We start from the raw sequence: 13825 nt of genomic DNA, 5'->3' as shown, positions 1-13825 counted from the left end.
AAAGTTACAAAAGCTATTTATAGTATGTATTTAAGATTAAAAACTTTCCTTTTTCCCATTGAAGAGTTTAATGGCCATTGAACTCCAAATTCATTGAATGCCAAGGTGGCATCTCACTATGGTAAAGTTTCATCCATTGAATGACAACTAGATTTGCCACCTTATACAACTCTCCTATTGAAATCACCATTGTGGATGCTCTAACTAGAAACAAGGAACTAATGGAGATAATGCTAGCAAATGGAACACATGCGATAAAAAATGAAACTAACTAAATAAACAAATGCATGAAATCTATAAATCAGTAAATGAAATTGTGGGTGTTACGTGCATATCCATGCAAAACATTAATGACATTGTGGAGAGTGTTGCAAGAGTATCACAAAAGGGTTCTGTTTTTAATGTATAACATCTTTGATGGGTCTGACCATGGATGCGGCCTTCGGTATGGCCCGAGATACGTATCAATTCCCTTACCCTTAAAATTGACCTCGTTCTCGAGGTCTAACTAGTTCGTTTGTAGAGGAATGATTCTGGAAAATCTTTGGTCGTTCGGTTGAATGTTGAATGTGACAGGTTGGATTTTCCCCAAGATCGCTTTCGATTTCGGTGGCTGCAACGATGTCAGTTGTTGTTGTGGTGACCGAGTTGATGACATCGAATTTAGTGGAGGCAGTAGCGGTGGGGATAACATTGTTAGTGATCTTGGTTGTTGATTCGTTGGTGGAAGCGGGATGAGTTGGGCCATGGTTCCAGTTTGAATGTCGATGAGGGTGCTGATGGTGGCCATTTGTGTGATAATTGCATCAAGACGGTGGAGATTAGCAATGGAAATAACAATGAGTGTGGAGAGTTGCCCGTGGATAGTTGGCGGTGTGTCGTCGGTTGACGGATTTTCGTGGGGAGGCATGATGAACGAGAATGAAAGTACCATTGATAGAGACCGATTCGAGATGGTCAATCTCCAAGAAAGGGCTAGTTTGAGATGGCTAATCTCCCAAAGAAATAAGAATCAAGACACTAAAATTTGGATCAATTTTCTCTCCGTTTCTATTAACCAACATACATTAGTTTAAATAACAAAGAAATTGTGCTAACTAAAAACAAGGAAGTAATGGAGATAATGCTAGCTAATGGAACACATGCCATAAACAAATAAAACTAACTAAATAAACAAATGCATGAAATCTATAAATCAGTAAATGGATCCGTGGGTGTTACGTGCATATCCATGCAAAACATTAATGACATTGTGGAGAGTGTTGCAAGAGTATCACAAAAGGGCTTCCGTTTTTAATGTATAACATCTTTGATGGGTCCGGCCATGGAGGAGACCTTCGGTATGGCCCGGAATACGTATCAGAGGGAGAGATGGATCCTTTATTATTTTTTTAATTGTTAAAATAAATAAATTAATATTAAATTTTTAAAAAAATGAAAGAAAAATAAAAAATAAATACCCCAAGAGTATTATAGTCATTTCAATTTCGAATTGACTATCTTCACATACAAACCACTCCAAAAAGACATGAATCCAAATAACTCGGGGTTTAGACTAAAACTCCAAAAAATTACATATCACAGGAACAATTTTTGCAATTTTGTCTTTACGTTTTTAAAAGAAATAGTCGATGATTATTTTGCATAATCATGATTTTACTTATATTAGATATTTAAAAATCTATATTATTTCACAAATAACTAATCTTTTAATCATCCAAAATTTAGATTGTGTTAGGCGTGTCACAACTAGATGATAAGATATGTTATTTTTTGAGTGTTATAAGTTGTTATGTTTATCAAACTAAAAAATAATTTATAAACTATTTTTTTTTAATTACTTAAATAGTTTTTAGAAACTTTTTGAAACTTTCAAAATATACCCTTTTAGCTACCTTTTTAGCTAAGAGGCCAATCATAGCCTCCCAATTTAAAAAGATTATCAAACTGACCATAAATTTAGACACAAGGGAAAACAGTTTTTACTTTCCTATTATTCAAAAGCATTTGTTTAGATATAACATTTTTTGAGAACAAATATCAATTTATAAAAATAAAACACGATAATAGTTAAGTATAGAACTACCGGCATTTGAATGAAACTTTGAAACATCGAAAGAAAGAACTTAGTATCTATGCAGATTTTTAAGGCAAAAAAGATGATTCTGGTGGATAGTTTTTAGGCATATACAGAGTGCAACTAGTAAAAACTGAATAAAACTAGGAATCAACAACCATATGCATCGCATTTGCAAAATAAAGTTGGAATCAAGAACATAAAGGTGAAAAACCAGAACATTTCTGAAGATTGAATACCAAACATACTGATTTTAGAAACTCTATAACAAGTTTCCTAACTTTTATTGAGGAAACAGTGACAAGCACCCTTAACCATTACTCCAGGAACACACTCGTAAGCACATTCTTGCTCTGAAATGAGGCCTTGAGCAACATCAGACCCTACAAAGTAAAACACTTGTTTATGCTACCACTTTAAATTTAAATACAACGGATATTTACTAGTTAATTTATTCAAACAGATAATTCAATGCCACCGTTTTATTACCAAAGCATGCATTATATTACCAAATGGTTAACATAAACTGGTAAAACATTAATAACACATTGAAAAATAGTTACAAGAACCGATGAATTTGACAAGCTATTAGCCGATAAAGAAATAAGCAATCTATGCAACTAAATACCTCTTTCATCTCCAAAGAAACCACCTTTTCCTCAAGACAACCAACTTCCTTCACATTGAACTTATTCAACATAGTAATGCTAGATATGGTGGACATTGGCTTCACCACCAGATCATCCGAAACCATATAAGTCACCACCCCCTTCACAAAACCACCACCCTCCGCCATCCCATTCAACATACCACCACCACCGACAAAGGTCAACTGAGTGCTCATGTAATAAAGTCGGCACCGAGGACACAGAATAGTAGGATCAATGGATCATCAGTTACATTGGAATAACAACTACTATTACATCTGTAAAACTTCTGGGCCATTGGAATATTGTGATCATTGGGTGGTAGCAAAAGTGGGACATAAGCCCCATATTTCACGGTTTTGGGGTTCAAAACGGAACTTTTTTTACTTCGGTTTGGTTGCATATATGTATCACTCAGGTTCTCGATGCTTTCATAGAGTTTTCCGAGTGACCACCATCGAGGTCTTGTTGAGAAGCTTGATCACAGTACCAATAGGAAGAGAAAGGACGTGGAAGAGGAAATCCACGAACGGTTTGTTGGCCTCTGCAAATAAGACTTTTTTTGCTTTGGTGTCGATCAGAAGCTTCAAGCTTACTTCTGATGATGAAGAAGAGGCTGACATTATTGTTTCTTTCAAGGGGATTTGCTTCTTGATTTGAAATTGTAAATATTAGCTCTTTGTTTATAAACTTGATGATGAGTTGGGTTAGGAATATGAAAAGCAATTGATGAGCATAAATTATATATATATATATATATATATATATATATATATATATATATATATATATATATATATATATATATATATATATATATACATATATATATATATATATATACATATATATATATATATATATATATATATATATATATATATATATATATATATATATATATATATATATATATATATATATATATATATATATATATGGGGTCTTTTGTAATTCCAATAACTTATACAATTACTGTTTAACTTTTGAAGGTCAAAAATATTTTTTTCATTTTTAGTATTATTATGATTATTTCAAGGTTGCAGAAAACGCTGCTCGACGTAGGTTCGGCGGTGGACTAGGTCAAGGGATTAATCGGCTAGGCGGAGATTAATCGGGGACCATTAAATATTAAACAAATTATTAAAAAAAATAATAAATATCCTAAGAACATAACATTAAATGGTAATACTAGCAAGACATATTAAAATTGAAAACAAAAGAAGAACTAAACTTGATGGTTAAACACAATCACGAGTTAGAATGTTGATAATCAGTCAACAAGATTCAATCTGGTAAGAAATTTTTTGATAAACAAATAACCCAACACAATTCTCCTATCAACATCCATGTTCAATAAACTCTAGCAAAAAGTATGGTTCAAACAACCCCTATTCTTAAGCCAAGAACAACAATAAAATCTTTGAGGATTTTCATCAAACAGGTTGTGTGCGTCTTTCATGTTTTTTTTTTTCGTTTTCATTCCAACCAACATCACCACCACTTCTGCCCTACCTGTTACAACCGACACAAAAAATCTAAACCTCGAACCAGAAAGAGATGAAGAAAGAACAAATGAGGAAGGATATTTCATCTCATTGTTTTATGAAGTTGTTGATTAAAGGAAACAAAATGAAAGAAATTAGATTCCTTGGTTTTTGGTTACCCACGAAAAAAAGAGGTTGTCTCTACATTTCTCTTCGTAGAGCCCTCCACTTGTGCAACCTAATTCATCCGAGCTTACAACCTACTGCCATTATTCATCGTCTTCAACAAGGAAACCTGCAACAACAAGGATCATGTCGATGGCTTTCCCGTCTTCCTAATGAAATAAAGAGAACAACCCAACCTCCTTATCCCTTTTTCTTCTTATTTCTTGGTTCGTGTGATTGTAAGGAGGCTGCTCCTATGGAAATGTTCAGGAAATGACCTTTCAGTTGTTCTGAGGTGGTTCGGTGGGACTATGGTGAGGATGGTATACGGTGGTGATGGCGGATGAAGGTGGTGACGTTGATTTCTCTGCTGTGAAGTTGAACCAGTGATGGTGGCCGACAATTGGTGATAATCGACTAAGGCCCCGTTTGATATGCGTCTGACCGAGTCAAGTCAGACATTTTTTGCTGACTCGGTCAGCAAAATGTGTTTGATAATCCAATTCTGGTCATCTGACTCGGTAAGAAATGTCTGACTGAGAAAGGAGTTGGCAGGAGGCTGACTGAGAAAGAAAGCAAGACTTTACAATAATACCCTTGGCCTTGGATAAAAACAAGTGTAATTGAGGGTTACGAGAATTGAACTCGGGTCTCCTCTATACATAGAATGATGTTTACCAGCAAGCTAAAGGGTTTTTTGTGTTTTAATCTCTAAAATAGTATATTTAATGTCGATTATGCTGGAAGTTTTTTGTATACATTATTATTATTATTATTATTATTATTATTATTATTATTATTATTATTATTATTATTATTATTACTTTTATTATTATTATTATTATTATTATTATTATTGCTTTTATTATTATTATTATTATTACTTTTATTATTATTATTATTATTATTATTATTATTATTATTATTATTATTATTATTATTATTATTATTATTATAAAGAGCATGAGGGTAAAATGGTCATTTTGTATCAGTCAGCACATTCACTCAGATGTATAATCAAACAGCATAGTTTCTTACTCAGTCAGAACTTATTACTCAGACAGACCTTTCTCAATCAGCACTTTCTTAGTCAGCAACTATCAAACGACCCCTAAGTAGGTGTAGCAGGGGAAGTTTACACAAAAAAATGTATTGCACATATCCCATATCTATGGTGGGAAAATAAAAGAAGGCATAAATACCTTATAAAAGGGGGATCTATCTCTTTTAAAAATAAAATCAGCTGAGCTTTTGGCTAGTTGGCTCTATTGGGCCAACGAGTTCTTTAGAGTGGGCTAGAGTGATTTGGACCGATTTGAAGCCCGAGTTGGCCGATTATGTCCGATTTGGTCCGAGTTTGACCGATATTGACCAAAAGCGCTTAGCCAACCTTCAAACACTTATTTGTAGGCGGTTGGGAACCGTCAAGCGTCTAGGCACCGATTAATCGGCCACCTTAGACCGGTTTTTACAACCATGGATTATTTTGAAGCCAAAAACGACATGAAAGGTTTATAGTAGTTTAACTTTTTCCATATCGATAATGAAGTTCATAAAAAATCTTATTGATTGTTCAGAGACAAATTTGATTTTTTTTCTTTTGGCAGTTTAACATAAAGATTTCAATTTTTCTCTTTAAGATTCTCTATGTAGCTAGCAATCAGAAATAAACAGAATGGTAAGTATGATGAATTTTTTCTACCGCTCGTGTTTTTGATGGCTGTGAAGTTGTATGAGGATTGTTTATTTTAAATTATATGATAATATAGACATTTTTAAAATTCTATGTTTTGTCGCCCTTAAATGCCACTGTCACCGCTAATTGTGTCGCCGCTAATACCTTGTTGTCCGAATCCGCGTTATCTCCTTTTGGTAAACCTCAATTGTACGATTGAGTATCTAATCCAACGATTGGGACCTCCTTTTCGGGCAAAACCAATACCGGCGATAATTTGTCGCCACTAAAGGTTGAAAATTGTCGCCGTTATTGATGTCGCCGCTAAAGGTCGACATAAATAACACCCTATTTCTGCTTTCACAACTTTCATTTGTCCGCGTTTTTATCCATTGTCTTCGACCATTTTCACTCAATCGAGTTTCCCGGAGGCTAGAAGACATACCAACAACGCCTATAGACCACTGGAAACTCCCGAATTCCACATCTCCAATGATTCCACTGTGACATTAATTTCGACACTATTGTTGTCGATTTCCTCTGTGGTTTGTGTTTTTGTTCCTCATTTCTTCTTTTTCTTCTATTTTACTATCGATTTCTACTTTTATTTATGATTAGTTGCACAAAATATTTTCATCATAGATTTTTCCTCCACTGTGACCGAGGCTACTGTCGGGTGTTGCTGTCACCGACTACGATATGTTCCTTATTCCCTCTTCCCTCATTTCTCTTTCTCTTTCACTTTTGACCAGAATTCTAGACCTAATTGTTTTTTTGTTGGTTTTAGTTATCTTAAGTTACACCACCACCACACCATTGTTGCACCGAAGACTACCACCACCAATTAAAAGATGGCAAATTTTTGGGGACCACAGGTGCATTTTTTGTAATTTGTTGTATGTGTTTGCATTTATGTGTGCATTATATATATATATATATATATATATATATATATATATATATATATATGTGTGTGTGTGTGTGTGTGTGTGTGTGTATTTCATATATGTGTATGAAATATGTGTGTATTTCATATATGTATGTGTATAAAAAGTAAGTATATATGTGTATAATGTATGTATGTGTGTATTTGTATGCAATTTAGATTGTGTTGATGGTTGTTTTATGTGTATAAAAAATATGTATATATGCGTACAATGTATGTATGTGTGTATTTGTATGCAATTTGGAGTATATTTGTATACAGTGTGTAAACTACATTTTCATAATGGAAAAAATAAACGAAAAACAAATAGGATCCAGAGTTTAACTTGAAAGGTTAATGTTAGTTGGTTTGTTAATTTTATAGTTTCTTGATATATAGATAAATTGGTAATTGACAGTTTTCTTATCATTTGGTAATTTTTAGTTTGGTTTATGTTAATATTTTAACTTATAAGTTTATATGTTGTTATTTACTATGTGGTTGGAGAATCTTCCATCAATGTCAAATGATCTGGACTTTATTGCGGAACTTATAGGAGGGAACGTGGGTGGCGGGGATTATGACACATCGTATTAGTTTGATCTTTTATTAGAGATTGTAGTATGACATAAATATATAAGAATTTTGTTATTTATTTTGGTGTATGTATAGTATTATAAAACATGGATGTTATGTAATCATTTTTCTGCATTTAACGTATCGGTTTTTCTGGATTTAACGTTATTATGTATTAGTTTTTGGACACCCGAAAATGGCTGATTTAAAAAAAAATAAAAAAAGGAAATAGCGGCGACATGGAGAATTATCGGCGACGATGAACATTAGCGGTGACTTTTTGAGCAATAGCAACGAGTCGGTAGCGGCGACGTGTCGCGGGTAAAGGTATTAGCGGCGACTTCGGTGAGCAATAGCGGCGATTTTTGTCGCCGCTAATACCCTTTTTTCTTGTAGTGTATTATCTCAATTTTCTTAATGGCATCTACCTGCGGGTTACTCAATAATAAAATTAAATATAATATATGAATTAATGATATTTATAGTTGTTGTTCTGATTAATTAATTAATTTAAAAAAATTTATTTGCTTAAAATTATAATTTCTATCATTTTAATTGGAGTAAATTATTGAAATCATCCCTGTAGTTTGGTCAAAATTGCACGTTTGGTCCCTAACTTTTTTTTGCATTCGGATCGTCTCTGTGGTTTGATTTTGTTGCGTTTTTTGTCCCTATGGTTTGGTAAAAGTTGCATGTTTGGTCCCTAACTTTATGTATGAAAGGGACGAAAAATGCAACAAAATCAAACCACAAGGACGAAAAACGCAACAAAATCAAACCACAAGGACGACCCGAGTACAAAAAAAAAACTTAGGGACTAAACGTGCAATTTTGACCAAACCACAAGGACGATTTCAGTAATTTACTCTTTTAATTGTTTAAAACATCAAATATTGTTTTTGTTTTTAACGGTAACAATATAATTTTGGTGTATAATGTTACCTTTAACTATTATTGTTGTGAGTCATTTAAAATAACGTATTTGAAAACTCTTATTTATTTTAATTTTGTTTAAGAAATTTAACTTTTTTAAAATTTATTCGATGAATATTGTTAGTTTCTTTGATTGTAATTATTCAAAACAACAAACATTGTTTTTGTTTTTAAAGATAACATTGTAACTTTATATATATATATATATATATATATATATATATATATATATATATATATATATATATATATATTAGGTTTAACTATTTTTATTGTAAGTTATTTTTAAGCTATTTGAAAATTATTAATGATTAAAAAAATAGATTCATGTTTTTTTATTAATTTATGATTACTATTTAGGTTTAACACTATAATTTATACCTTTTAACTATTTATAAAAATAGTCTCTCGATTTTTTAACTGAAATTTTGATTTAGGTTAACCGTTTAACATTATATTGAAATTAATAATTTACTTATTTTGCATAAAATCATAAATTATGCAAAATTTATGACTTTAAAATGACAACTGCTCACATCCAACAATATATATGAACTAACAAGTTGACTATAATATGTTAAAAAGTTAAAGTTATAATTTTATAATAGAAATAAAATAAAATATTTTAATATTGTTGGTTAGTTAATTTATAATTAAATTTTAGTTTTTACATTACTTTAACATTATTAACCAATTTATAATATATATTAGAAATAAATTAAAAAGTCATGTATTAGATAACATCGATCTACAAATGTTAAATGTTGTATTTATCTTGTATTTTATAGCTTACCCTTTATTTTGTAATTATTCATTATATATACAAAGCTCACACGAGATTATGTGTGTGGTTCTTTAATCTGTTATCACATTATCACATGGTATCAGCCTAACAAACTTTCTTATCGTCTTCTTCTTCGTTTTTTCTTTTCTTTTCTCCCTCAGACCCTCCCTCGTTTTTTTGTTTTTTTTTCCCTGGTACCTTCATCATGTCTACTTCACAGGACGGTACTTTTACCATGAATACCCTCTTACACATGATTCCTATCAAACTTTCTTCTACCAATTATTTGCTATGGAAGAATCAAATGATTCCCTTATTTTTCTTATCAAAATCTCACTTCCCACGTTGATGGCACCTCTGTTGCCCCACCGGAACATATTGAAGTTGAAGGTAAATCCACCTCCAACCCAGCCTACTCTATATGGCTAGAACTGGATCAGTGTGCATTGATCCTTCTCGATTCATCCCTCACCGAAGAAGCAGCAGCTGAGATCCTTGGTTTATCTACAACACATGCCATCTGGTCTTCTCTGGAAAAAGCATACAACAACTCCTCTGTTGAACATATTCACTCTCTCCGTGACTCTCTATGAACCATGACCAAAGGTACCTCTTCAGTTTCTGATTATAGTCAAAAGTTTAAAACTTCCTGTGACAAACTTTCTGCAATTGGATACCTGGTTGATGACATGGATTAAATCCATTGGTTTCTCTGTAGAATGGGTGCTTCTTTTGAGACTTTTTCCACCGCCATAAGAAATTCCATACCTGCACTGAGTTTTCGTGATCTTGTAGCTCAAGTCGGGGGGCATGAATTATTTCTTCAAACTCTATACTCCACCACTACTCCACCAGTTGCCTTTGTCTCTCAACAATCCAGATTCTCCAACAATCATGGTCGTGGCAATTCTCGTGGTGGCAACTCTCGAGGGTTCTCCAACAGCGGACGAGGAAGAGGAGGCCGCCGTCCTCCTCACTGTCAGCTTTGTCGAAATAACAGGCATTATGCCTCCTCATGCCCAAACTTGCACACTTATGCCAATAATACCCCTGTGAATGATTCCAACTTAGCACAGGCATTGACCTCTCAATGTCATGTCAATAATGGAAGTCCCAATTGGTACGTGGACTCCTGGGCCACAACTCACATGACACCCTCTACTCAGAATATCTCTCAAACGGCTCCTCACATGGGTAACATGCAAGTTCTCTTTGGTAATGGTAATCATTTACTTGTCTCTCAAATTGGTCACTCATCTATTTCGAAAAATCTTCTATTACGTGATGTTCTTGTTATTCCCAAATTGACCAAAAGTTTATTATCAATTAGCAAGCTTACCTTGGATTACCCAGTTGATGTCTTGTTTTCTTAACCCTTCTTTCACATTCAGGACAGAAAAACAAAGCAAGTGATCACACAGGGCCTATGTGAAGATGGATTGTATGTTCTTCGAGACACTCCAATGGCTTTCATGGCAACTTCTGGTGTTTCCAAGAAAGCTCCCTTTGAATTATGGCACAATCGTTTAGGACATGTTTCTTTTGAGGTTATTACCTTACTAAATAAACTGGGTGTTTTACATGTTACTTCTGTTTTGCCTAAACCTGTTTCATGTAAACCTTGTCAACTTTCTAAAAGTCAACATTTATCATTTGATGCAAATTCTAAACGTTCATTGCACCCTTTTGGATTGATTCATTGTGACTTGTGGGGGCCTGCACCAGTTATCTTTGATGGTTATTTATATTATGTAGTTTTCGTGGATGATTATTCTCGCTTCTCTTGGTTTTATCCTCTCAAAACCAAAAATGGATTCTATGATGTGTTGAAAGCTTTTATCACTCTTGTCCAAACTCATTCTCTCGCAAAATCAAAGTTTTTCAGAGTGATGGAGGAACGGAATTTGTAAATAATACTGTACGCACAATTTTTGAAGAAAATGAAACCTTTCATCGCCTTTCGTGTCCGTATACACCTCAACAAAATGGTCGGGCTGAACGTAAGCACATACACATTATCGAAATAGGTCTAGCCATGCTCTTTCATGCGCACATACCAGCCTCTTATTGGGTTGATGCTTTTAGCTCCGCTACCTATATAATCAACTGCTTGCCTACAAAAGTTCTCGATGACCACTCTCTTTTTGAGCTACTTTATTCTCGGCTTCCCACCTACACCAACCTTCGAACTTTTGGTTGCCTTGTGTATCCATACCTTCATAAGTATTCTTCATACAAATTGGCTCCTCGGAGTATACCTTGCATTTTTATTGGGTACAATAATCAATATAAAGGATATAAATGCCTTGACCCGGAAAGCTCTCATATATATATATCACACGTCATGCGAGGTTTGATGAATCCACATTCCCATTTTTTGACTACTGCATCTCATGTGCCTATTTCTACACTCAAACCCAACTCATTTCTGGATGATAGGCTACCTACTGCCACCTCCTCACCAAATGCCTCTTCTGCATCACCCCAGTCGACGCCATATCAACCTACGGTTCTACCCAGACCCACTCTTCCATGTGGGCTTTGTCCATCCACTAACGTTTGTGACATCCCCATTTTCACGGCCATAAAATACCGATTTTGTTTATGCTTTATAAAAATCAGAGTACTTCTTTTAATAAAAATGTTGCGGAATTTGTTCCTAGAAAAACATGATAAATACGTTATTAAAACATTTTCGAAGAAACGTATTTTATTCATTTTAAAACATTTGGGATGTCATTGTCAATACAGAAACATAAGCATAAACAGAACTTACATTTATTTACACTAGTGATCTACATCTCTTTAAATCTCTCAGTGTAATGTGCCTTCATATCAACACCTGTGATATAAATAAACTAAGTGGGTCAGGTTGGGAAACCTGGTGAGTACATAGGGTTTTCAACCCACAATAATATAATTATTATGTTCAAAGAATCAAACAATCAACCCAATTACCCATCCTCATTATCTTCTTAACTCTTAAGGATCTACCCTAAGAATCAACCAATCCTCGTTCATACATTCCTAAGGATCATCCTAAGGAATCGGCACGAAGTCCATCGTTACCAAAGCTTATAGATTACAACTGGTGAACACGTAGTCCAAAATATCTGGTAAACAATTAGTTCAAAAGTAACTAGTGAGCACACTTAGTTCAAAATGCCTAGTGAACACAATCAGTTCAAAGATACGTAGTGAACACACTCAGTTCAAAGATACCTAGTGAACACACTCAGTTCAAATATACCTAATGAGCACCTAGTTCAAAAACACCTACATGTTACGAGCCTGCTAGCGTTCCACCAAACTGTTTAGTATCGTCCATGGTCATCATCTATACTCCACTAGATGACTGGATCACTGACAACATTGATGTCTTCCATCGTGTTATCACAAAACAACTATTTCATCTACCCATGTTTTACCCAACACATTTTGTAGATATAAAATACATATACACTTTAGATCATTTAAAACATGTATAAAAATCTTTCACCCAGCATAGACAACAAGTATTCAGATAATATGCACACACAACACGTAATTTATATTAAAATACTTCATATCTATGTGTAAGATGAAAGAGACTATCCACTCACCTGAGTAGGTGGTGACTCAGCACTCGAACAACGCTTCGATACTCTCAAAACAATTTCCTTCGATAAAACCTAGTACCAATACCACTAGGGTTTAGTCTAACGATAACTGCGACAAATTAATTAGTCTGACTATTATTATTATTATATAAGCGTTAAAACACTCAATATAATTCATAATAATTATTTTAAGGACCTAATAACATTCCTATAATTATTTGAAAGCTATATTAAAAATTGCGTAAGCGTAGCTCACTTACAATGAATTTTATCGAAATCCGGAACTTAATTGGAGCAGCGTTTCGAAACCGAAAGACTCCTTTTTCTCGGGACTCCGGGAGCCTCGGGGCTTCCTTAGGGTGCTAGGGGATCACCTAGGCTTAGGGGAGGGTTAAAACCCTTAGAGAGAGAAAGAAACCTAGAGAGAAAAAGAAAATGGTGTGAAAAAGTTGGAGACCCTCGCCCCCTTTTTATACCCTGCGAGGCCTCGGACTACGCTGGGCGTAATCCTTGGCTACGCGGGGCGTAACTTCGGATAGGGTCGCCACCTCGGATCCAGTTGTCTCACACTCGTCGGAAGGATAAGGCCGAAGGTACGCGGGGCGTAATGCGAGGCTACGTGGCGTGATCCGAAGCGAAGCCTTGGTCAGCAAGCAACGACTCAGAAGCGGCCACATCATCGACCTCTCGCAGATTTCGCAATTTTGCACTCCGAATTCTAAAAATCATATCTTTCACATATGAGCTCTATTTTTGACGTTCTTTATATCCACACGAAGGTGGGAACGTACTCTACAACTTTCGTTTAGACTCCGTCGGCTAATTTTGACTCGATTTTAAATTTTATATTATTAACAGGCCGGGACAAGACTGGTCCGTTAAATCCTCATAACTTCTTCATCCGACGTCCGTTTTCACCCATCTTTTTCTCGTTACGCTACTCTTAACGAGATCTTC

General features: G+C 34.5%; 1 long non-coding RNA gene across 1 annotated transcript; it reads right to left on the bottom strand.

Annotated features, from left to right (window-relative positions):
* Positions 1-3948: 3948 nt before the first annotated feature.
* LOC111912244 (uncharacterized) lies at positions 3949-4792 on the bottom strand. The gene is made up of 2 exons (XR_008230435.1): positions 4574-4792; positions 3949-4506 (listed from the first exon to the last, which is right to left on the bottom strand). It is a non-coding gene; the product is annotated as an uncharacterized LOC111912244 (long non-coding RNA).
* Between the last annotated feature and the right edge of the window lie 9033 nt (positions 4793-13825).

This window comes from Lactuca sativa, chromosome 2 (assembly GCF_002870075.4).
Source record: "Lactuca sativa cultivar Salinas chromosome 2, Lsat_Salinas_v11, whole genome shotgun sequence".
Taxonomy (NCBI): domain Eukaryota; kingdom Viridiplantae; phylum Streptophyta; class Magnoliopsida; order Asterales; family Asteraceae; genus Lactuca; species Lactuca sativa.
This window is presented reverse-complemented; position numbering and strand designations above follow the sequence as displayed.